This window comes from Periplaneta americana, chromosome 12 (genome assembly GCF_040183065.1).
Source record: "Periplaneta americana isolate PAMFEO1 chromosome 12, P.americana_PAMFEO1_priV1, whole genome shotgun sequence".
NCBI classification, from domain to species: domain Eukaryota; kingdom Metazoa; phylum Arthropoda; class Insecta; order Blattodea; family Blattidae; genus Periplaneta; species Periplaneta americana.
Genome location: NC_091128.1, coordinates 169,084,516 through 169,107,592, shown reverse-complemented (window position 1 = coordinate 169,107,592; position 23,077 = coordinate 169,084,516). Strand labels below are relative to the sequence as shown.

Genomic DNA, 23,077 nt, shown 5'->3' with positions numbered 1-23,077 from the left:
AATAATAATAATAATAATAATAATAATAGATTCCCAAGGGAAGGTAGTATCCTACCACAGTCTACTATATACAGTCACGAAGCTTGAGTTTTGAGGATGCTAGAAACAATAGACTGTGACGGTTCTATTTTGCATTGCCTGTAATGAGGCGATATTAGCGATCCTAGTGGTGAGCAACTACCTACTGTTTGCATATTTACTACGTATTGAGCTTCGCGACTGTATATACTAGACTGTGATCGTACCTCGTTACTGGTTTCTTCATCGCACTGATGACATCAGACTGGTTTGTTTTTCAGGCGTCAATTGAACAGCGCTGATGTATGGGTCTAGTTCGTACGGATTGAAATCCCGTCTGATATTTGAAGGTGAATGCCGCTTCCATATTTGTCCGCAACAAGTTTGCTGCATTTCGCACAAAAACTCGCCCCGTCCGCCGTGCGCTGCATCCTGCATGCATCATTCCCATTGTCATCTGTCTCCGTGATTTATTGGAGGGCCCACGGGCCCCCCTTCGGATGAATAATTCAAGCAGTGTCTCTCTTAGAGGCGTGTTAAAGAGATTTTTGGCCTCATCGAATGAATTTAATCCGATAATTAAAATATCATGCCTGGCTAGAGCGTGGGACAAAGGGCTGAATACAGGATAGTAGATAAATATAAATATGTGCGTATATAGACACTTACAAACCTGTCCGTTTGAAAAATGTGGTGTTGTCACGGTGAGCTAAAATCTAAAATTTGGAGTTCCATAAAATATAGTAGCACGTGTAAAACATTGTTAGTCGTGGAGCTATTTCTTTTTCGATTGCAGAAGTTCAGCTACCCTGTAAAGCCATTTTTTTGTATTTTCTAGAATAGAGAATGAGACTATAATATTGTCAATTCAGTGACAACTTTGCGGCATTCGATCTGGTGTTCTTTCGCAGTGCTTCAGAAAAACTTCATTATCTCATTAATCGGTTCTATTATGAAAATTCACTTGATATAGGCCTAAAATACTTTAGTATAGTGCACAGGTGTATAATATAATATAATATAATATAATATAATATAATATAATATAATGTAATGTAATGTAATGTAATATAATAAAATAGTATAATATAATATAATATAATATAATATAATATAATATAATATAATATAATATAATATAATATAACATAACATAACATAACATAACATAACATAACATAACATAACATAACATAACATAATATAATATAATATAATATAATATAATGTGATGTAATGTAATGTAATATAAGCAGTAACACGAGCTGGCTCAATCGGTTAAGGCGCTTGTCTGCTAGTCTGAAGTTGCGCACGGGCGCGGGTTCGATCCCCGTTTGCGCTGATTACCTGGTTGGGTTTTTTCCGAGGTTTTCTCCAACCGTAAGGTGAATGCCAGGTAATCTATGGTGAATCCTCGGCCTCATCTAGACCATCTCGGTATCACCAATCTCATCGACGCTAAATAACCTCGCAGTCGTTAGAGCGTCGTTAGTGGGAAGTGGTAATACAGAATAAGAAATGAAGTTGTGTTGGAAAGAGTGGGTGAGGAAAGAATGATGCTGAAACTGATCAGAAAGAGAAAAAGGAATTGGCTGGGTCACGGGCTGGGAAAGAAACTGCCTATTGAAGGATGGACTGGAAGGAATGGTGAACGGGAGAAGAGTTCGGGGCAGAAGAAGATATCAAAGACAGACGACATTAAGATATGTGGATCATATGAGGAAACAAAGAGGAAGGCAGAAAATAGGAAAGATTGGAGAAAGCTAGTTTTGCAGTGAAAGACCTGCCCTTGGACAGAACACTAAATGAATGAATGAATGAATATAATATAATATAATATAATATAATATAATATAATATAATATAATATAATATAATATGCCTGTTATTCGGTTGAGAAGCTTTTGTCATCCAGTCTGCTGTCAAGAAATCTGAAAGTTAGAATTTATAAAACAGTTATATTACCGGTTCTTCTGTATGGTTGTGAAACTTGGACTCTCACTTTGAGAGAGGACAGATGTTACGGGTGTTTGAGAATAAGGTGCTTAGGAAAATATTTGAGACTAAGAGGGATGAAGTTACAGGAGAATGGAGAAAGTTACACAACACAGAACTTCACCCATTGTATTGTTGTCGCTGTCCCCCAGCCGACAATGTTGATGACGTATATTCAGTTCTTATCGGCTGTACGCCCATTCACTGATGTTGTAGCTAGTGGGTGGGGAACGCTCTTTCCTGCAGGTAGAGTTTTAGCTAGTGGAATGGGGCAGTGTTTACTTAATCTGAAGTAAGTCAAGACCTTAATAATTTATTAAATAATAAAATAAAATAAATAATTTAGTAGATACAGTGTCATTAAGTAAGGGATTAAAATATCCGTATACAATCTGTCTATATTTTTTTCTTAGTTGCTTTTTCTTAACTTTGTTATTTAATGATGCCTTGTCAACTATAGGTTTTTTTTAGCGCCGATGAAATTGGTGATAACGAGATGTATATAGTCTATGTATTTATTAACACTACAATTGGGTATACACCCAGTGGCAGTGATATATAATATACAATAATTACAATTACATGAAATAAAATAAAATAAACCTAAATAAAATAAAATAAAATGAACCTAAATCTATAAATAGTAGATGCAATAAACCTAGGACTATAATTAAAAACTATTCCATAATAACGCCTGCGATAAGCAAAAGTAAATCTAACTTATAAGTACTTCTATTTCACCCAACTATTACCAATTTAAATAATTACATATCACCTTAATTAATTACATACCAACCTAATTACATATCATCTTAATTAATTACATATCACCTTAATTTATTTACATATCAACTAAATTACATATCATCTTAATTAATTACATATCTACTTAATTATTTTACATATCAACTTAATAATTACATATCAACTTAATTAATTATATATCAGTTCAATTAAGTACATGACACAATTTAAATAATTACACATGGTATTTGTCTAGATGAGGCCGAAGTTTCGCCACAGATTACCTGATATTCGTCTTACGGTTGGCGGAAACCTTGGAAAAAAAACCCAACCAGGTAATGAACCCAAGCGGGAATCGAAGCCACGCCCGAGTACCAACTCCTAATCAGGAAGAAAACGCGCTACCTCGTGAGCTACGCCGGCGCTCTTCTTTCTTTCTTTCTTTCTTTCTTTCTTTCTTTCTTTCTTTCTTTCTTAGTCTATAACCTTGTATGAGAAATTAGGCTTTCACGTGATTGTCTTCAGAAGAAAATGATTTATAGTCTTCTAGAGCAGACGTCTCAATAGGGCCTTCTCAGAGCACTTCCTCCTCTCTCTCTCTCTCTCTCTCTCTCTCTCTCTCTCTCTCTCTCTCTCTCTCTCTTTTAATGCAAGAGTGGAACAAGATGCGGGAGCAGTTCGTGTATCTCCGGATGACGTCATTGACCGCGACGTTTGAATAGATATTTGTAACCGCTACGATTTTGTCTCCATCTCCGAGGAAAGAATGTCCTTATTACCGCAAATGTATGAACAAATAAAAGCTTTCATAGGGAAAGCGAAATTGTGGAAGTTGCAAGTTTCAGTGGATAACTATTACCACTTTATTAATCTAAAATTATTACCTAATTTGAATCAAGACCAGTGTAACAAATATAATGAAGTACTGAAGGACTTGAAAGAAGAATTTGAGAGGACATATCATAAGAATACATACCTTAACAATAAACAAGTTTAATTTAAATTTAATTATTATTATTTAATTGAATTTTATTTTATTATATATAATATGAACTTATAAAAAGAAAGATACCAAAAACCATTTACTAGAAATGAAGAGTGCTATTCACAGACATTTCGCTAGCCCGCGCTACGAGCGTGCTAAACTAGTCCCTACTAACGACTGTTTACTTGTACAGGATTCATATCATATCATATCGCTAGCACTGGTTTATGAATACGAAAAACGTTAGTTCGCTGATCATCCACCGGAAGGCCGCGCTAAGAATGTCAATGAATACGGTCCGAAGTATTTTGTTGTTTAGCCAACTGTCCGAAGACAGTCTGAACCTCACATGTGATATCAACAATGCACCACTTATGAGGCAACTAAGCAAGGAGATAATGGGATAGGGTAGCCAGTTCCTTATGCTTAAATAATTACGTAACATTTATAGTTCTTCATGCTTCAGATGTCTTCCTTTTACTCATAATATATAATTAGAAAATACATTTATTATTATTATTATTATTATTATTATTATTATTACTACAAACGACTTAAGAAATTTTATTCGTTCCGAAAACAACCGTTTATTTTGACAGTACAATTCAAAAGTGCCGCTTTGTGGAATTTATCCCGCGACAGTTACAACTTAGCTCACTCATGCTTGTAACATAATCAACGATCGGCTTTCTTCGGGTACTGCGCTTATCTCTTCAGCTGACTACTCTATCTACAGTTGCTCTCTGTGTAACAACTTTTATGCGTTGGCCTTGAGACGCCTGTTCTAGAGTGTATTAATGCCCACGTGCATCAACGTCGGTTAGTGTAACCATCGGTTAAAATTGTGACCTAATCCCCGATTAAGCATTTTTACGGTGGATCGACCTCGGTTACGACTTAAATAGGAAGTTAACCACAGTAATCTCTAACCGGCCAAATATGAGCGGTTAAAGGAGATAACCAGCGATTAGTAGAGCAAGTAAAGCAAAATGGCGGCCATAACCACAGGTGATTATTTCGAAGACGATTATTATTGTGCAGTACTTGAATTACTTGGATAGAGCATGAGCGTGAAGGTTATTTAGTGGAAAGAGAGAATTCTTGCGAGCAATTAGGTGACAGAAAATTTCAGGAGGGATTTCGTTTATCAAAATCTACAAATGGATCAATTGAAATAACACAAGAACAATCATATTTCTCCTACGGATCGGCTGCTTATATTACGATTCTATGTAACTATTATTTTCTGTATTTTAAGAGGGAATACTCGAATACCAGTATCTCTTTCTCTATGTCACTGGCTGAACAAAGAGAGGTTATGGATGGATCTTAGGATAATGCACAATTCCCTGGTGTAATCCAAGATCGTACACACATTCCTACCAATTTTCTGCATCCTTTTCCTTTATGGATATTCCATCTTTTTTATATAATAGGCCTACATTTAAATCTAGTAATTAAGTCTATCGATACTTCAACCTAACATTGGGATATAATCATTTTTGGATTCAATTTTCCATTTTGTACGATTTTAACCTAAAAGTACTGAAAAACAAAGAAATGGAACTCACAAATATAACAGCGCCCAAAGGCAAACAAATGCAACGCGAAAATGTAGGATACGTTCATTTCGATGTAGAACATAGTGAGCGCAGTCGTTTTTAGACGTTGACTATTATCTTTGCAGCGGTATGGATGCTTTCCTTTAGTCATTTTGTAGAAACAATGTACCATCATAGACTTTACTCTGGTTAAATGAGGTGTCAGCTAGCCATGTTTTAGTAATCGGTGATTATGAATGGTGCACATAAATTACATTTTAACCACGGCTACTATTTAACCATCGTTTCGTAATCTATGATTACTGCGTTTTTAATCAATGTTGATGCACTTCGCCATAAGACTCAGAATTGTTCCTGTATAGCCGCCAACTTTTCCTTCCGCGAAGCCAGTCGGCTCTCTGCTTGTAAGGCTAAAGTAGTGTGAGACTCGTGGATTTGTTGTCGCTGGTATGGAAACAACAAGAGCGGCGGCGATATTGACGCGAGATGGGAGCGAGATAGCTGACTCCCTAATTTGTACAACACGCCTGGAAACACGCTACGGAACTGCGAGCACAAGTGAGTCCGCTGTCTCTTCGTTTATACACTTCATAGCATTCCTTTTTTGTATTTCAAGCACTCGTTAATTGACCAGCTCTAGACACACTGCGGCCTATTGATTGATTGTGCTCGCCCTTATATTCTGCATTTTCCGCCACAGGCCTTTACTATATAATACACTTTGTTCTTCTGAAACATTGCACTTGTAATCAAGATGCTGGATTCCGACATAAAATGTTCTCTCAGACACTTCACTGATAATTCTGCGTTATACAGGGTGTAACTGAATGACGCTTTCAAAATTTGGGGGTATCTAAGATTTTTCACCGAGGAATCCATGGCCGGAAATGAGAATTGGAGTATCTCCAGCACTGTGAGATGTTGCTTTCCTGTTTTTGTGATGGCGAACTTTCAGTAGACTAAATAAATGATCAGAGTAGTTTGAAGAACTTCGTTGACTTTCACTTTTACAGTAAAGGTCAAAGTGACGACGCCAACTTCTCTCAGAACATCATCATTAGGTACAGATGTTGCGTTAACTCTAGACTTAAAATGTCCTAGAGATAAAAAATGTTGGTTTTAAGTCTGGCGATCGGGCAGGCCATTGAATGGATCCTCCTTGACCAATCCATCTTTGCGGAAAATGACACGAACTCTCAGCCTAAGTGAGGTGGAGAGCCATCATGCAGATTGCACATTCAGCGGATAACGTCCACAGATACATCATTAATTAATTAATTTATTTATTTATTATTTTGCTAATAATTGTAACATAAAATATAATGTATACAGAAAAACTTTAGCTCGCCCCTGAAAGAGTAGAACTCGTGCTCAGGGGCGGATTCCTGAATTGAAATTAATAATTGTAGAATACAATAAATTTGTCTTATGTCTACTATGCAATTATAGTATATAAATTTAAATTTACAATTTTTCAATTTTTATAAAATCCATAAATAACTTTTTAAATTTAATTCTAGAACTATTAGAATTCACAAGATTAGGATATTTAAATATAAATTTGTTATATATTCTTGGGCCTAAATTACTACTATGATTAAATACTGTAACAGTGTTGCATTTTGGTTCAAATAACCTTAAAGAATTCATACCTTTTGTTTCATAACTATGAGAATACAATTCAAAATTATTTCGATTTTTATGTATGAATTTTATTAATACAATATAATAAATTTGTCTTACGTTAAGTACATTAAAGTCTAAAAACCAATTTTGAGATGGAAAATCAATAGATTTAAGTGCAATCCGCTTCTGATAAACCACCCATAGCTGGTTCCTGTATTTATTATTTTTTTTTTATTTTAGTAGATTAATTTACGACGCTTTATCAACAGCTTTGGTTATGGTTCCTGTAAGTTGTAGGAAAGATGACCAGTAAGATGATAATCACACAAAGGCAGAATGACCTGGAATGCTTTACCTGCAGACTTATTAAAGGCTTTACCAATAACCAAAAATGTATTTAAAAATAGGATTAAGGACTTTACTAATAGACGGTACTAACTATTTAAAGGGTGTAATTGATATCTTGTTATTTGAAGTGTTCTATCAGTAAGGAAGTTTATGTCAGTGAAGTCTATTGTGCAAGTGAAGTGTGTTGGTGTCAGTGAAGTGGCTGTGCAAAGTATTTGAACAGTGAAATGGTTAGAAGTGTTAGTGAAATCAGATAGAATGAGTGCAGTGAGTGAGTCCACAGCGAAATAAGTGTAGTGCCGAAAGGTACTTGTGCAGGTATGAACCTGTCACACTCGTGGGTCTTAGTTCGAACTTAGGGTTATGGTACAAATTAGATTTACTTTAAATGTTATTTTAAGCGACCATGCTTCATTTAATTTAGGATGCTCCTTGTTATTATTATTACTATTATTATTAATTATTGTTTTTATTAGTTGTGTTTATTATTAATTGTCATTATTGAGTGTAATTAGTTACCACTGCCACCGGGTATATACCCATTTGCAGTGTGAATAAATACGTACATACAAATATCATCTAAGGAAATAATTGCAATATTAAAGCACTTTGAGTTAGTAACTGCTTAGTAACTCTGAAACCGACCATTTTTAGTACCATGTTCATAAGAGAGATTTTCAATGTTTTGTTGTTAGGAATACGTCCTCATATTTGACACCAATAATTTTTGTACACCCTGTATATTATATTTTGTTTTGGAATGGAGCGTAGCGACGCCGCGCCGGTCTTGTGTTCTTTATTACACTGTCCACACCTGTGTTGCGTGAAGCCGCTCTACACGGCGCGGGGTGAAATGTTAAACTGTGTGTGTGAGCATAATAGGACGTATTTTATATGACGGGGGCTATTTTATGTAAACGCAGATGTTAAGCAAGCTGTAGAAGGCTGACACAAGGATTAATTACCCCAAAATTTAGGGAATTTTGCACAGCAGTAATAACACTCTTTGTTTCCGCACGCGTCATTATCTGTATTACGGCCATTGTTAAGGCTCGGCCTAAAAATTCGATCAGCGAACGCCACTGTGAGCAGCCTTGTTCCGAGCTGGCAGTCTGGTCTAGCGTCTCGCGATCAATAACTTTGTACCATTCATGTATGTCAGAATGCTTCGACGTAGCCCGCCAACTTGTTCGGGGGTTTCTGCGATCCAGCTTCGATTCCAGTTGAGAGCAGAGTTCCCTCTGGCCATGTACGAGGAATTGACGAAACAACAGATACGTACCTGATACCGTGCGTGGCCTACTATGCAGGAAATAAACTAGTAACAACTTTCTAACAAGATACATTCACAAAGTGTCTGACTGATAATGGTATAAAATCAAATAGGATGGAAAGTTCAGCTGTAATCAATGTTTTTGGTACCAATTGTAGCTGCCCATAGTGGTAATTATACAATACTAGTGGCTTGTGCAGCAAATACTGCTGCAAACTAAGTTCGTTAGATGTTCAAATAAAAATTTTTCAGATTTATTTTCAATGAAGAATACTTGTCTTTTTGATAGTTATTTACTTCCATGATAATGAAACATACTCCCTCTGAATGGATTTTTTTAAGCCAAATACTTTTTCTTGAACCTATCCAACTTCAGTTTTTGAGTTTCAACGCGAAAACGCAAGTATTAATGTCAGGACGATAGCAGTAGTAGTGTCAGTATTTCAGGTCATTGTGGATTGTAGGCAAAAGTTTAAAAAATCTCAGGTTTGCTAAGCTTTCGAACAATAGCATTTTCGTATAGCTGCTGCATGTAGAACTTGAAATGTAGAGCGCAAAATCATTTTCTCCTACTAAGAGATTTTGCTGAAATGACCTGGAGACTACAAAATTTTCTAGGCCTCTTATTTTATCAGTAAGTAATTCCTTTTTATCTTTCCTTAGGAACTGTAATTTTTGCCTCTGTCGAGCCGATACACATATCAATATCTACACTACACCGCCATTAATTATATGAAAAAGACCCAACCCCACTGGGCTAATAAGTATAAAAATATTTGATTTTTATTAACAATATTATTATCTTACTTAAGTTTTGTAGTTTATATAGCAGCCACTCAGTAAATTATAAAAATGATGATCTAAATTAAGATAATCTCTACATTTACTTACATAACCTCAAAACGTTTCACTTTCATGTCATCAATATAGCAACAATATTATGTACAATTAATGAAAAATAGATGCATCATGATATTAACTATAATAATATTTAATTTCTAATGATAATAATGTCATCAAACCACCTCAAGTTTCGTAGATTTGAATATCCAATACACAGCTGTACTCAGAAAATTATTATACACTGCAGAATCAGTTTTGAGCTCTAAATATGTCGGCAATCCTGCAGGTCATGGCCTTCGTGTAAAATACTATTGTTTATTGTAGTGTGTTTTTTGTTATGAAATTCAATCAAGTCGGCCGTGATTCGATAAAATTATTTCTCAAAACTGACAACAGATGGATTTTGGAAAATAGGAAAATTATGTAGGAAAATTGACATTCCACTGAAAACTACTACTTTTCCGAAAAACTTTGGGTTCCAAGCTTCAAAATGAGGGGCCATTTATTAAAATCCGTTCAGCCGTTTTCCCGTAATTTCCATTACCAGTTCAAATTATATATATATATATATATATATATATATATATATATATATATATAGATGTATGAGCCTAGATAGATATTGGTATAACAATGAATGCGGAAGAAAACTCATCTATAAATAATGATTATTCTACTAATTTTATCTGCCCCTACATATACATTGTTACTATAAGTGATCTTTCCGATTACAAACTTGAATAACTATCGTTAGGGGACACTTAGAAACATGATATTGGTATCAATGGAAGAGAAACTCAAATATTTTTTATGTTGGTGAATCTGTCGCATATTTATTAATTTCGTTGCTAGGAGACGATATAACAGAAAAATGGCTGCAAACGAAGACAGGCTGGCATTTTGTGTGCTAGATTTTCACATATCCCAGTCTGTTGTCACTGTACAACGCAATTTTAGAAGAAAATTTGGTGTTGATCCACCCAGTGGGCCCAGTATCCGTCAGTGGTACACTGACTTCAAAACGAGGGGATGGCTTCTTCCACAACTGGAACAGGACATCGAAGGTCTCATTTTTCAGCAGGATGGGGCACCACCCCATTACCACTTAGATGTCAGAAACGAACTGAATACACGACTTCCAAGGACATGGATTGAACGTGCTGGCCGTGAAGATTTAGAATGTTTTCATTGACCTCCACGTTCCCCCGACCTCACTCCTTGTGATTTTTTTCTGTGGGGTTTTATAAAACAGCAAGTGTATCAGCCACCATTACCACCTACCATTGAGGATCCTCGTGTCCGCATCACAGAGGTCATTGCATTGGTGGATGGTCCAATCCTACAACGTGTATGACAGGAAATTGACTACAGACTTGATGTGTGTCGTGTGACACAAGGAGCTCACATTGAGCACATGTGACTTACTTACGGTTGTGAACCAAATGTTTCTCTTTCTGTTTCATATTTTCCAGTGAAAAAAAAATAAAAAAAATGTTGGAGTTTCTGTTTTTGTTGTTACCAATTTCATGTTTTCTAATTTTTGCTGATTTAAGAGTAGTACATGTGATTTAACCGAGTGGATAACAAAAAAATATTTGAGTTTCTCTTTCCATTGATACCAATATCATGTTTCTAAGTGTCTCCTAACGATAGTTATTCAAGTTTCTAATCGGAAAGATCATTTATAGTAACACTGTACTGAAACATGTTTGTGGGTGTTGATATAGAAATTCGTTAAGCACAATAATTAATGTAAATGCCTATAAGCACATTGCATGAATGATACATTTCTGCAGTTGGGAATTGAGCAACTGACACTCTATATGCATTTCTGGATTCGCCCATACGTGCTACATGCCCTGCCCATCTCAAACGTCTGGATTTAATGTTCCTAATTATGTCAGGTGAAGAATACAATGCGTGCAGTTCTGTGTTGTGTAACTTTCTCCATTCTCCTGTAGCTTCATCCCGCTTAGCCACAAATATTTTCCTAAGCACCTTATTCTCAAACACCCTTAACCTATGAATAATTTCGAGGGAAAAATTGTTCCGGAGCCGGGTATCGAACCCGGGACCTTTGGTTTAATGTACCAACGCTCTACCGCTGAGCTATCCGGGAACTCTAGCCGACACCGATCCAATTTTTCCCTCTATATTCACAGACCTCAAAGTGGGCTAACGACCGTCAAGCAACCAACTTCGAGTGCACACTAACGCCGTGTGACTTTAATTGTGGTTTTCTGTTAACGAACAGTGACGTGTATTATGCAAATCAAGCTTTCAGGTATAACTCCCTGTAAAGTTGATTTGAATAATTTCAAGGGAAAAATTGTTCCGGAGCCGGGTATCGAAACCGGGACCCTTAACCTATGTTCCTCTCTCAGAGTGAGATTCCAAGTTTCACAACCATACAGAAGAACAGGTAATATAACTGTTTTATAAATTCTAACTTTCAGATTTTTGGACAGCAGACTGGATGATAAGAGCTTCTCAACCGAATAATAACACGCATTTCCCATATTTATTCTGCGTTTAATTTCCTCCCGAGTGTCATTTATATTTGTTACTGTTGCTCCAAGATATTTGAATTTTTCCACCTCTTCGAAGGATAAATCTACAATTTTTATATTTCCATTTCGTACAATATTGTGGTCAAGAGACATAATCATATACTTCGTCTTTTCGGGATTTACTTCCAAACCGATCGCTCTACTTGCTTCAAATAAAATTTCCGTGTTTTCCCTAATCGTTTGTGGATTTTCTCCTAACATATTCACATCATCTGCATAGACAAGAAGCTGATGTAACACATTCAATTCCAAACCCTGCCTGTTATCCTGAACTTTCCTAATGGCATATTCTAGAGCGAAGTTAAAAAGTAAAGGTGATAGTGCATCTCCCTGCTTTAGCCCGCAGAGAATTGGAAAAGCATCAGATAGAAACTGACCTATACGGACTCTGCTGTATGTTTCACTGAGACATATTTTAATTAATCGAACTAGTTTCTTGGGAATACAAAATTCAATAAGAATATCATATAATACTTCCCTCTTAACCGAGTCATATGCCTTTTTGAAATCTATGAATAACTGATGTATTGTACCCTTATACTCCCATTTTTTCTCCATTATCTGTCGAATACAAAAAATCTGATCAATTGTCGATCTATTACGCCGAAAACCGCACTGATGATCCCCAATAATTTCATCTACGTACGGATTTAATCTTCTCATGTTCTTTAATTCATTTTTATGAATTATTGTACACTAGCCTATGTTTTTCGTCATACAGTTAATAATATTGGTGTTACATTAGAGAGAGCATTCCATACGAGATAGTTTCTTTTCTGACGAGGGCCCGAAGACTTTCACAACAGCCTGACGCTTATTGTGGGATGATTGTTGAAGTCCTTAGGACCGCATGCCTATTAATACTTGATTCACTGCTTGGTGCCATCTTATTGATTCAGCTGAGACATCCAGGTCTGACGAAGTTTCCTTATTGATATCCTGTAGCCTCCTCAGGTGGATGGTACTGTTCGCAAATCACGTACGACGTCCTGATGCATCCTATATCGACCTGAATATCGTGAATCCTAGAACCCCTATTTCACAATGGCGCCATTTGTCCGGGGGAGCTACACAGAAATACCAGATCCCTGTTCTGTCGTAGTCCCTGAGATCATATGCAGCTCCTCCATACACATGACACAAAATCAATTCACGGCGTTGAAGACGAACTTGAAATTAATGAAGGTGAAATGAGTCCTAGGTTCAACGCTGAAAGTTACCGAGCAGTGGTTGAGAGGGGAAAAACCTCGGAAAAATTCCTAACTAGATAACTTGTCCTAACCAAGATTTGAACCCGGACCCGCACGTTTCACGGTCAGACATGCTAACCGTTACTTATATATACTTTTAAAATTATTCTTTGCATTTTGTTGCAGTAGTATTGATTGTAAAATCTTTGTAAGTGTAGGTAATTATGTGATTTATGCTAGCAATGAATTCATATTCAAAATTCAAATTCATCTCAAGTATAATGTAAGAGAAAGACGTAATTTAGAAAGAAATGTGTTGTCGCATTGGAATAATTTTAGTTATGTCGTGGCGTGGAAGCAGATGGGTGGCGATATGGTTAGAGAAGTGATTTGTCAAAGACGTGTTTGTCTTTGTATTATAATTACAGAGAAGCGAAGAGCGATTCAAGGGCTGGCGCCGTGTCATACACGTGTTGCTTGAGTGAATGAAGAGTGAACTAACTGCAATCGATACATCGATACTGTTATTGTGCAGGGAGTACAACTACTATAGCCACTTGTTCGGAAACTATTAACCCTCCTGCTTCCACCAACCCAACAGCTCCTATATCGGTTTCGAGGTTTGAAAATTGGAACACGATATTAGCGCTCTCTCTCCGTCCCTCTCTCTCTCCCTCCCTCCCTCTCATACATACGTACACACATTCAAAATGCCCCTCTATAGATCTACTACACTGCATTTCGCCAAGCTGACCGAAACCATTTTGGGGCAGGGAGAAGATTGGTCCATGGCTGGCCGCTTGGCCCCTGTTCATGTATTGAATTGATGTCTGCTCCACTGCAGAATATGGTAATGCAGAAACAGTAACTCTCTAGCAGGTAGTTGTGTTATGAAATGGGTAAAACATTGGTCTCAATTGTAAGACTTTGTGGAATAAAGTAACAATATAGTTATACAAGGAATGGAAGAGAAAGTTTTGACGAGAGAAAGGAAATGTACAGTAGAAAGAAATAAGAACAAGACACAGTAGAAAATAAAGAGAGGAATGGAAGAAATGACAGAAAATTGGGTAATGAAAAAAGGAAGGAAGGGAAATAAAGAATAAAACAGAAAGAAGAAAACTATTGAAGGGAAGACAGAGTTGAAGAAATGAAACAGAACATTTGAAGAGGAAAGAAAAGGAAAACAAAAAACGAATTAATTAAAATGAAGTGACAGGGTATTCATCGTAGCCCTATGCAACGTTATACTGTTCGTGATTGTTATTTTGAGCATGGTTGGGATTTGAAATAAAATTCTGATATTTATTTTCATTTTTGTTTTTGTGCTCCCCGCATAAAGTTTGGCAAGATGGAGCCTTCTTGTTAATTTACTTTATGGTATTTTGAATACTAAAGATTGTTTAACAGATGTGCATTTATGTGAGTAAAGTAAGACTTAACGCACTACACAACCGTTTCATTTAATATCTCACTCACCGCCTTCGTTTTTCGCCATTCATTAAATAGTGACAGCGCCTTATAATATCGATCTCGCGATTTTCCTGGTATAGCTCTTTGACTTGCTTGTTCTGCTTCTACCAATATTACGTTAGGAATTTCAATACAGTCCATTTCTACAAATTAATCTCAGAGAAAACCATTTGTAGTAAATACGTCTTTTGTTTTATTTTTCTACCATAGTAACCGATTATGACCTTTTCCCTATCATAATAACTGATTAAGACGTTTCTCAGTTGTTATTTATCTACAAATTCTCAATCATTTCTGTTCCAACAACATGCGAAATATAATTATTAAATTGATTTCCTCTTAAGATATGCGATTCAAAATACCATAAAACGTTGCACAAAACACGATCGTTATAAGAACTTATCATGCTCACATGGATAACTAAACTCGCTGTCGTTCGTTTAGTTAATTACCATTCTCGCATGTTGTTCTACCCTAGATCATATATACCCAGATAGCTCTGCGTTATAGGCTTTGACGGTAACAACTTTTGTCAGGTTTACTATGCTGCCATCTAGTTGTTACATAAGGAGTCACGTCATAACTCCCATTTTAATTGCATTAGCGACTATACTGCCATCTCGTCGTGTTCGTTTACGGCGGGCGGGTGGCGGTCCTGGCGGTTCTCTTCAAAGTGCAACCGATTTTAACATATGAATGAGCGATCTATATGTGATCTGGCGTTCTACATTACGGTCTGGTAACGTAAAAACTGCTGTAATCACAGAACGTCAAACTAATAGAAGTGCACGGCGCATGTTACGACAGGGAAGCAGAGACCAAATGGTGCGCTCCTGGTGGTCGGGTTGAGAAGCTTAACTTTTGAAAATTTGAGCGCATATCGTTCGGTGGTTTTGTTGATCAAATTATAAAGATTGTTAAAGATGAATTGTATTTTTTTTGTATGTTTATGTTATTTGATTAAGATATTAAGTAAAAATGTCAACAGAAGAAGTATAAATAAAATATTAGTTGTTCCGAAGAAATTTTTTACTTATTTTCTTAATTAAATAATATCAACAGACAAAGACCCATAAAACGGTCATCAGGCTGTCGTCTAAAAAAATGGCGGCTATTTTGTTCTGTGTGGCCAGCGAATAGGGATTATAAAGAATGGACACTGAGCGAATTTTCCTGTGTTTTGTTTCTCTGTGCGCCGGCGTTTAGTTCCACTTTCAAGCGCTAGAGGTTAGTGTAACCGAGCATACGCTAAGATAATAATTGAGTATAGAGTTGAGACACAGGATCCAAACATCGCCTACCTTATTGCATACTCCCGTAACGCTTTTCTTCAAATAAATTCAAGTTAACAGCCTTTCCTTATTTCTCAGTGACAAACTAGTAGTAATAATAATTTTTTATATTTCAGGTATAATAAATTATATTATAAAATAATATAATACATTATAAAATTATGTGTCAAATTAGTTTAATATTTATATATAATATAATATAGGTATATGGTTTTACTTCTCATAAGAGTTTTGTTTTTCCATTTTCAGTGCTATCAAATCATTACATATTTTAATTGTTGTTGGGGTCAACGTCTCAACTCTCATTATAAAGGAACTGTAGAGTCTAGACATTACAGTTAATGACGGATTTATTATTTCATCGGTCCAATTTATTTTATTTGAGTACATAATGTACCTAGATGTATTAATTATATGTGTTATATTTCCGCTGTGTCGACTGCTAGCTGATGTGATGTCAGCGCTAACTCTAGGGAGAAAGCAGAAACTCACGCTCTAGCTGGCTTGAAGGTCATTGAAATCAGTCCGGCTACATCAAAGGTACCGACGCGAAGTGTCCATACTTAGTTACCTATAAGTTGTGGCTTTCTGTTGCCTACGAGATATATCTCGCATACAACGGTGTTTCCCACTAGCCTCCAATCAGAAAATTCCATTGAAACGTTTAGCGCTTATGGTGATCGGGCAACAAAACAACTGCCTGCACAGTCTTGCTACCGGAAACTCCTTTCTCAGTTTAGTTTCACCCTCCTGATTGTAATTGCTTCCTTATTCCATGAGGCCTAGTCTCCAGACAACAATGCAATTGATAGTCGAAACGATTCGCACATCAATATGACGCCAATGAGTTGTTTGAAATTGTAATTAATAATAATGTCATTACAGAGAATTAGATTCACTTGGAAATTAATACCGCAGTTAAAGTACTGTACTTCAGAAATAGAATACGTTAAATTAACTAATTCTGACTTTATACTGGCCGCATTTAAAATTCAACAAGGAGGAGCCTTCTCGCTAATGACTTCCTCATTCCATGAGGCCTAGTCTCGAGACAACAATGCGATTGATAGTCGAAATGATTTACACATGTGTATGACGCCAATGAGTTGTACAGGAAACTTGATTCGTTTGTATTTTTTTTAGTTGGTTGTTTAACGACGTTGTATCAACTACTCGGTTATTTAGCGTTGATGGAATTTGTGATATCGAGAGGAGGCCGGTTGGGACAACCTCGGGAAAATTCCAACCAGGTAATCAGCCCAAGCACGTTTATAAATTAATACCACAGATTACTTTAGAATTAGACTACAGTGAAACCTCTCGTTACGGACAACCCCAAGATACGGACACTCCTCAAATACGGACAGATTTTTATGTCCCAACTGAAATAATATAGAAATAATGATAAATTTAACTCTCGTTTACGGACACTCTCAGACACGGACACGGACAGCTGTTTCACAGTCCTAAAGCGTGCTTTACCTCCTGACTGCGGACAGAACTTGGTTTTCAAGACCTAATGTGTTACAAAAATGGAAAATTTAGTTTTGATAACTGTACAGAAATTCCTTAACATGAAAGAAGACAATAAGGGTCTCGTAGGCTACCACTAGCCCAGCCGGCTACCCCTTGTTAGCTGGAAGCGGATGGATAAACAAAGTCATAAAATTTAACCTGTCTGATGGGTCCAAGGTTTCCGCGATCGTGAAATTATTCGATACATGATAGGGTTAGTAGGATTATTCTCTTCACTGCAATCAGTTGTTCTGTTTCGAGAGACATGGCACCTGAACGTAAAGGTTAAGTTGAAAACTGTAAATTACAGTACTGCATAACTGTAGAACTAGAATAAAATTGCATGGCACAGTACTTATTTTCCATTTTCGGTCTTATCTATTGTAGTTCAAAGTTGCAAAGAATTTACTGTAGTACAGTAGACTGTATTTAGAATTAAACTGCAGTAATACACGTACATTTCACTTAAAGCGTGAAGGGATACATAATGCATATTATAAATTTACTGTTAGATTGGGGAGCCTCCCTCCCAATAAAGGACACCTCCCAGATGCGGACAGATTGTTATGTCCCTTCAATATCCGTAAATGAGAGGTTTCACTGTATATTAAATTAAATATTCCTGTCTTTAGGCCTATACTCTCCGACTTTATTAATCATCCCCATGTATTTACGAATAATAATGAATTCATTTTGATATCACAATCATTTGTTCCTCCTTTATTTCTTATCACGGTTGGCTGGATTCGAAACTCCTTTGTTTTAAAAACATCATTATTGTCATCCAAGGCCTACTGTAATTATTAATGACGTCACTGTATTAACAGAAAGTGTGACCAGATTTCGTGAATATCAGGCCTATAAACGTTTCGCGTTAAGGTAAAGAAATATTTGAAAACGAGAATGAATCTGAGTAAATAAAGGAGAAAGGAAGGAAAAGGTGAAATAGAGTAGTGTTAATGAAGGCGAAAGGTGGAAACTGACAGAAAGAAGAAAAAGAGAGGAGTGGTTATAAGGATAAATGAAGATAGAAATAAGAATATACAATAAAAAAACGTAGAATATGGGCATAAAGAAAGGCAATGATAAAAAATCTATAAGGATGGGAAAAAGACTCCCAGAAAATGGTGACTCCCATGAAAACTGGGGATTCCAACGAAAACAATTTTTTTCAGAAATATTTGTGTATTAGCAGGCTTCGAGACTTCGGACCCGATAGAGCAGTTCAGTGGGAAATCCGCATAACGGCGTACTGAGTACTGTCATTGCAAGTTATCTTGAACCTTACATCCCCTAAGTCTGTCTTTGGAACTGCTCGGTACGGCATGTACTCATCAACGTAACGGCACGGCAAGGATGCCCCTCCCTCGGGTAACGTGACTCTTTTCAAAAAACGTTGGTTCTCTTACCTTACGGCTCTCTACTGTAAAAGAACTTGGTTCAATACAGACATCATCTTCTCTCGGTACTCCGGTTTTGAGAGGAGAACATAGTTTCGTAGCAAGCTTTAATTAACCTGTAATGAGTAAGTATTTAAATATAATCGTGTGTACACTCCTCTCTCATCCGGGTTGAGGACCGGCAATGGAGGAGTTACTACAGCTACTTCTATACATTATATAGGCCTGCATGACTTACACCTTCAGCTAATATGTACATATTCTTATAACAATATTTTACAGGCTTATTATTTGAATTTACATTAATTTACAATTATACACAATCCATATCCCTATCATTGCTGCCATCATCGCTTGTTCCAAAATTAATTATTTCGCCAATGGCATCATCCATTCGGAATTATCTTCTTAATCGTAGGTACTACTTTCTGAACACGATAGAATTCTTCCATTGTATCCCGAATAACATGTTGATCGAAGTCGTCCACTTCAACTTTACACAAGTCTAATTCTGGAATGAAATAATATGTTTAGTAGAACTATAAGAAAATAATAACTTACAACAGTAATTCATTATGTCGCTCTCAATACACATACTATTGTACATAACTATTATAGCAATAATTTCTAAACATTACATACCTATTCTTTCCCGCAGTAGTGTGAGAGGTTCATTCGGTTGTAATTCAATATTATTTTTAATTCTCTTCACGAAACTAATACTTTTGTCAGAGTATTTAGCCGCTCTCTCATATTCCTTAGCAAGAGGTTCCAGCAAATATTTGTTTAATTTTTCCTCCTCGCAACGCTTAATTTTATTATACTTGCGATAATTTCTCTTTCTCGGCTGTGGATAACAGCGTTACTTTTTCTCCGCGGTGGTGTGATTTCACCATAATTAATACCCTGTGGTTGCTGCTCCATGGTAACACTACTGGTACGCAGTGAAGGAAATAGTACTATGTTTCTTGACAAGAGATTATGCTGCGGAGCATGCGCAAACAATTCAATTGGCTCCACCCGCGTTACGCGCTTCCTTCCCTCTGCCCCTCTGTCCCCGCTCAGAAGTTTCAAGATAACTTGCAATAACAGTATAGGGGTAAATCATACAGTGGGTGGGGGTACTGTAGAATGAATGCCAACAAATATGCAAAGGAAAACACTCTAGATTTGAAGGTTCTGACGAATAATTTGGTTTTCATACAAACTGTGTCTGAAACTATTACACGGTTAGAAAAGTCAGAGCAAGAGATGCCGGAAGCCCTCATTAATTTAGAAAATGATGCAGAGAATTAATGAGACATCAAGTACACCGGTTACTGAACGTGTAAAATAGAAGTGGAAATCAATTTTATGTAAAAATAACGGATATGGAACATTGTGTAACATAAACAGCAAATTAGTGGACACAGAGTCACCCGAGAATAAAGGACTGTCTCTTAGAGACTGCAATGATGTTAGGTTTTTTCGTTTTGCTCTTATCACGTCATGCGGCGTAGAGCGCAGCTTTCTACAGTACAAACTTTGGCAGATAACCGAAAAAGATTTACGTTTGAGACACTGAAAATGTATCTTGTAGTAGGTACATTGCATTTCTGTACTGTAACTGCACTTCCTAAAGACGACCAATAGGATAAATGAAAAAATTAAAATTGCTACATGTTTATTTCCACCATTAACACTGTGTATAATTAAACACAAATGCTTATAAAAGACAGGAGAATAAATGCTTTTCACATCCTTTGACATTATCATTGTGTAATGTATATTTACTTACAGAATGTACATTATGTGTGTTTCCCCATACTACCGTACTCTAAATAGCAACGTTGTTACCTCAACACATCTCTATGTACCTGCAGCGAGTCAACAACCTATAGTGCATGCACAGTAAACTTATTGTATCGGGTCCAAAGTCTCGAAGCCTGGTTATTAGTGTAAGACTTACGTAGATGAGGCTCTAAATTTAAATATTCCAATATTTTATTTTTAAAAGGAAAATATTTTACAAGCTTTATGGGCATTGAATCTATTTAGTCTTGGCTAGGTAATGGGTACTTCTGTTTCGCTAAAGTTTGCAGCACTTACCCATAGAGAGATCAGCTGTTAATGTTTGTTTTTCAAAGAGATTTTGTTAAATTTTTGAGAGTCTGCACTGTTAATTCCAGAGCTTCAGGATCAAGGAACTTTTTACTCTGTACTATATTCTTTCTGCTATTTATTTTAAATAATCTGGGTTAATAACAATAAGCAATGTTCCAGTTCAAGTGAATATTTTGACTTAGAAATGACACAGTTGTTTTGAAACTGGAAAAATGAAGGACATTAACTCATCTGTAACATCAGTAACATGGGCGAAACAGTTATAAAATATTTACTGGTTATGTTTTTGTGAACTAATTGAATGCCACGAGATTTGCATAGCTTTCACATGAATACCACAGTCTACTATATACAGTCGCGAAGCTCAATATGTAGTAAAAATGCAAACATGGGTAGTTGGCCACCACTAGGATCGCTACTATCTCCTCATCATCGCAGATCTCTCTCCTAGCAGACGACAAAATATGTTACACTTTCGTTGTTGTGTTCTTTTGGAAAAATTAACACCTTCCTTCCAGTATTGAAATATTAAATGCATGAAGTTAATTTATTATTTTAATGAAGTATATTAAATTCCACCATAAACTCGAAGATACCTGCAAGAAATAAGTTAATATAATTTTTGTTTGTACAAAACGAACTGAAATTTACTATAATAGCTTCACTCATTCAAGATTATAGCGATAATTAACTATGAAACCAATAAATATTAATTTGCATTTCCCTTTACAATAATAATAATGGAAATATGAATTAATGGAGTAACTTACGTGTACCGGTACTTGTAGTGTAGGCTTACGTAGTTAACAAAGTGGGATGAGGTTAAGCAATAATAATCACACCAGAATTGGAAATAAAACGTGATCAATAAATTTTATTGTAACAGACTTTTTCTACGTCTCTAGTAAAGCAATAAATAAAAATAACAACAAAATTAACAGCTATAATTAAAAACATATCCTTCGGAAAAAAAAGTGGGCCTAAGCAATAATAATCCCACCAGAATTGAAAATAAAACGTGCTCAATAAATTTAATCAAAACAAACTTAATTTTTCTATGTCTTTAGTAAAATAACACGTAAAAATTATAACAAAATTAATAGCTACAATTAAAAATATATCCTCTGAAAAAAAGTAGACCTAACCTTTATTTCTCTGGAGATTTAGGAGCCTAAGTGACAGAACTTTAACCGGTATCTAATGTCCTTTCGGTTAGACTGAAACATTTCATTGTGAAATTTAAGGATATAATGTATTCTAACAGTCACAAAGAACTTCAAAATTAAGAGTTTTGTTTCTGCACAGCATTCTTGTGGAAACCCAGGAACCTTTCTGAATCTTTCGGAAGTCGGAAAAAGGATAACTCTGGCCTCTTTCTCTTACTGCTGCTACAATTTATAGCACTACAAACGTCTCCTCCTTGTCCCATTTTATTATTCCAATTATTATATTTTAGCCATTAACATTTTCATTGCAACCAATAACGAACATTTCACAAGCATCAATATGAAATACGCAACGATCTAGCACTCGATAGAAATACGACACAGTCCAAAGTCGACCATGGACAGTCTATTGTTTCTAGTTGCTAACCGCTTGGAGTGCTTTATCACGAGATTTGCAAAAAAACACCTCAAGCTTCGCGACTGTATATAGTAGACTGTGTGAATACTATGAGAATGAATCTCTTTTTGCTTGAGGCAGAGACCTGAGTTTTACACTTTTTGTTAATAAGGTGTGAAGTGAGTTCAGAAATCTTGTAACATCCGTGACGAAACCTTTTCTTTATTTTCTGCAATAATAATACATTTTATTCAAACATCTTTTTTTTCTGTAAAATTATACTGATCTTCTAAATTGTTTCTAATAATAAAATTTGACGAAAGTCATTTCACTTTCAATATAATTATAGAGTTTGAAAATAGTGAAAATGTAACATCCGTGGCAACTGGAATGGCTGTACTAGAGTAGCAGAGCATTGAAATGCTAGCATTATCCAGATGTCTTTCTGTAGAAAATGAAAGTTATTTTCGCGGTCTCTATTTTTAGCAGCGGAGGTAATGATACTAGATATACTTTTATAGAGAATAAAAGTTTGATAATGGCAAAACTGATAGCATTTAATGGCCCCAAGACAATG

The 23,077-nt window shown here is 36.0% G+C and overlaps 1 protein-coding gene and 1 non-coding gene across 3 annotated transcripts in view; one reads left to right on the top strand and one right to left on the bottom strand.

The window, feature by feature from the left end:
* LOC138711163 (uncharacterized) overlaps window positions 1-23,077 on the top strand; it is a 1,508,851-nt gene that overhangs the window by 580,482 nt on the left and 905,292 nt on the right. The window lies entirely within an intron of this gene.
* On the bottom strand, window positions 11,442-11,513 carry TRNAN-AUU (transfer RNA asparagine (anticodon AUU)). Its single transcript has one exon. It is a non-coding gene; the product is annotated as a tRNA-Asn (tRNA).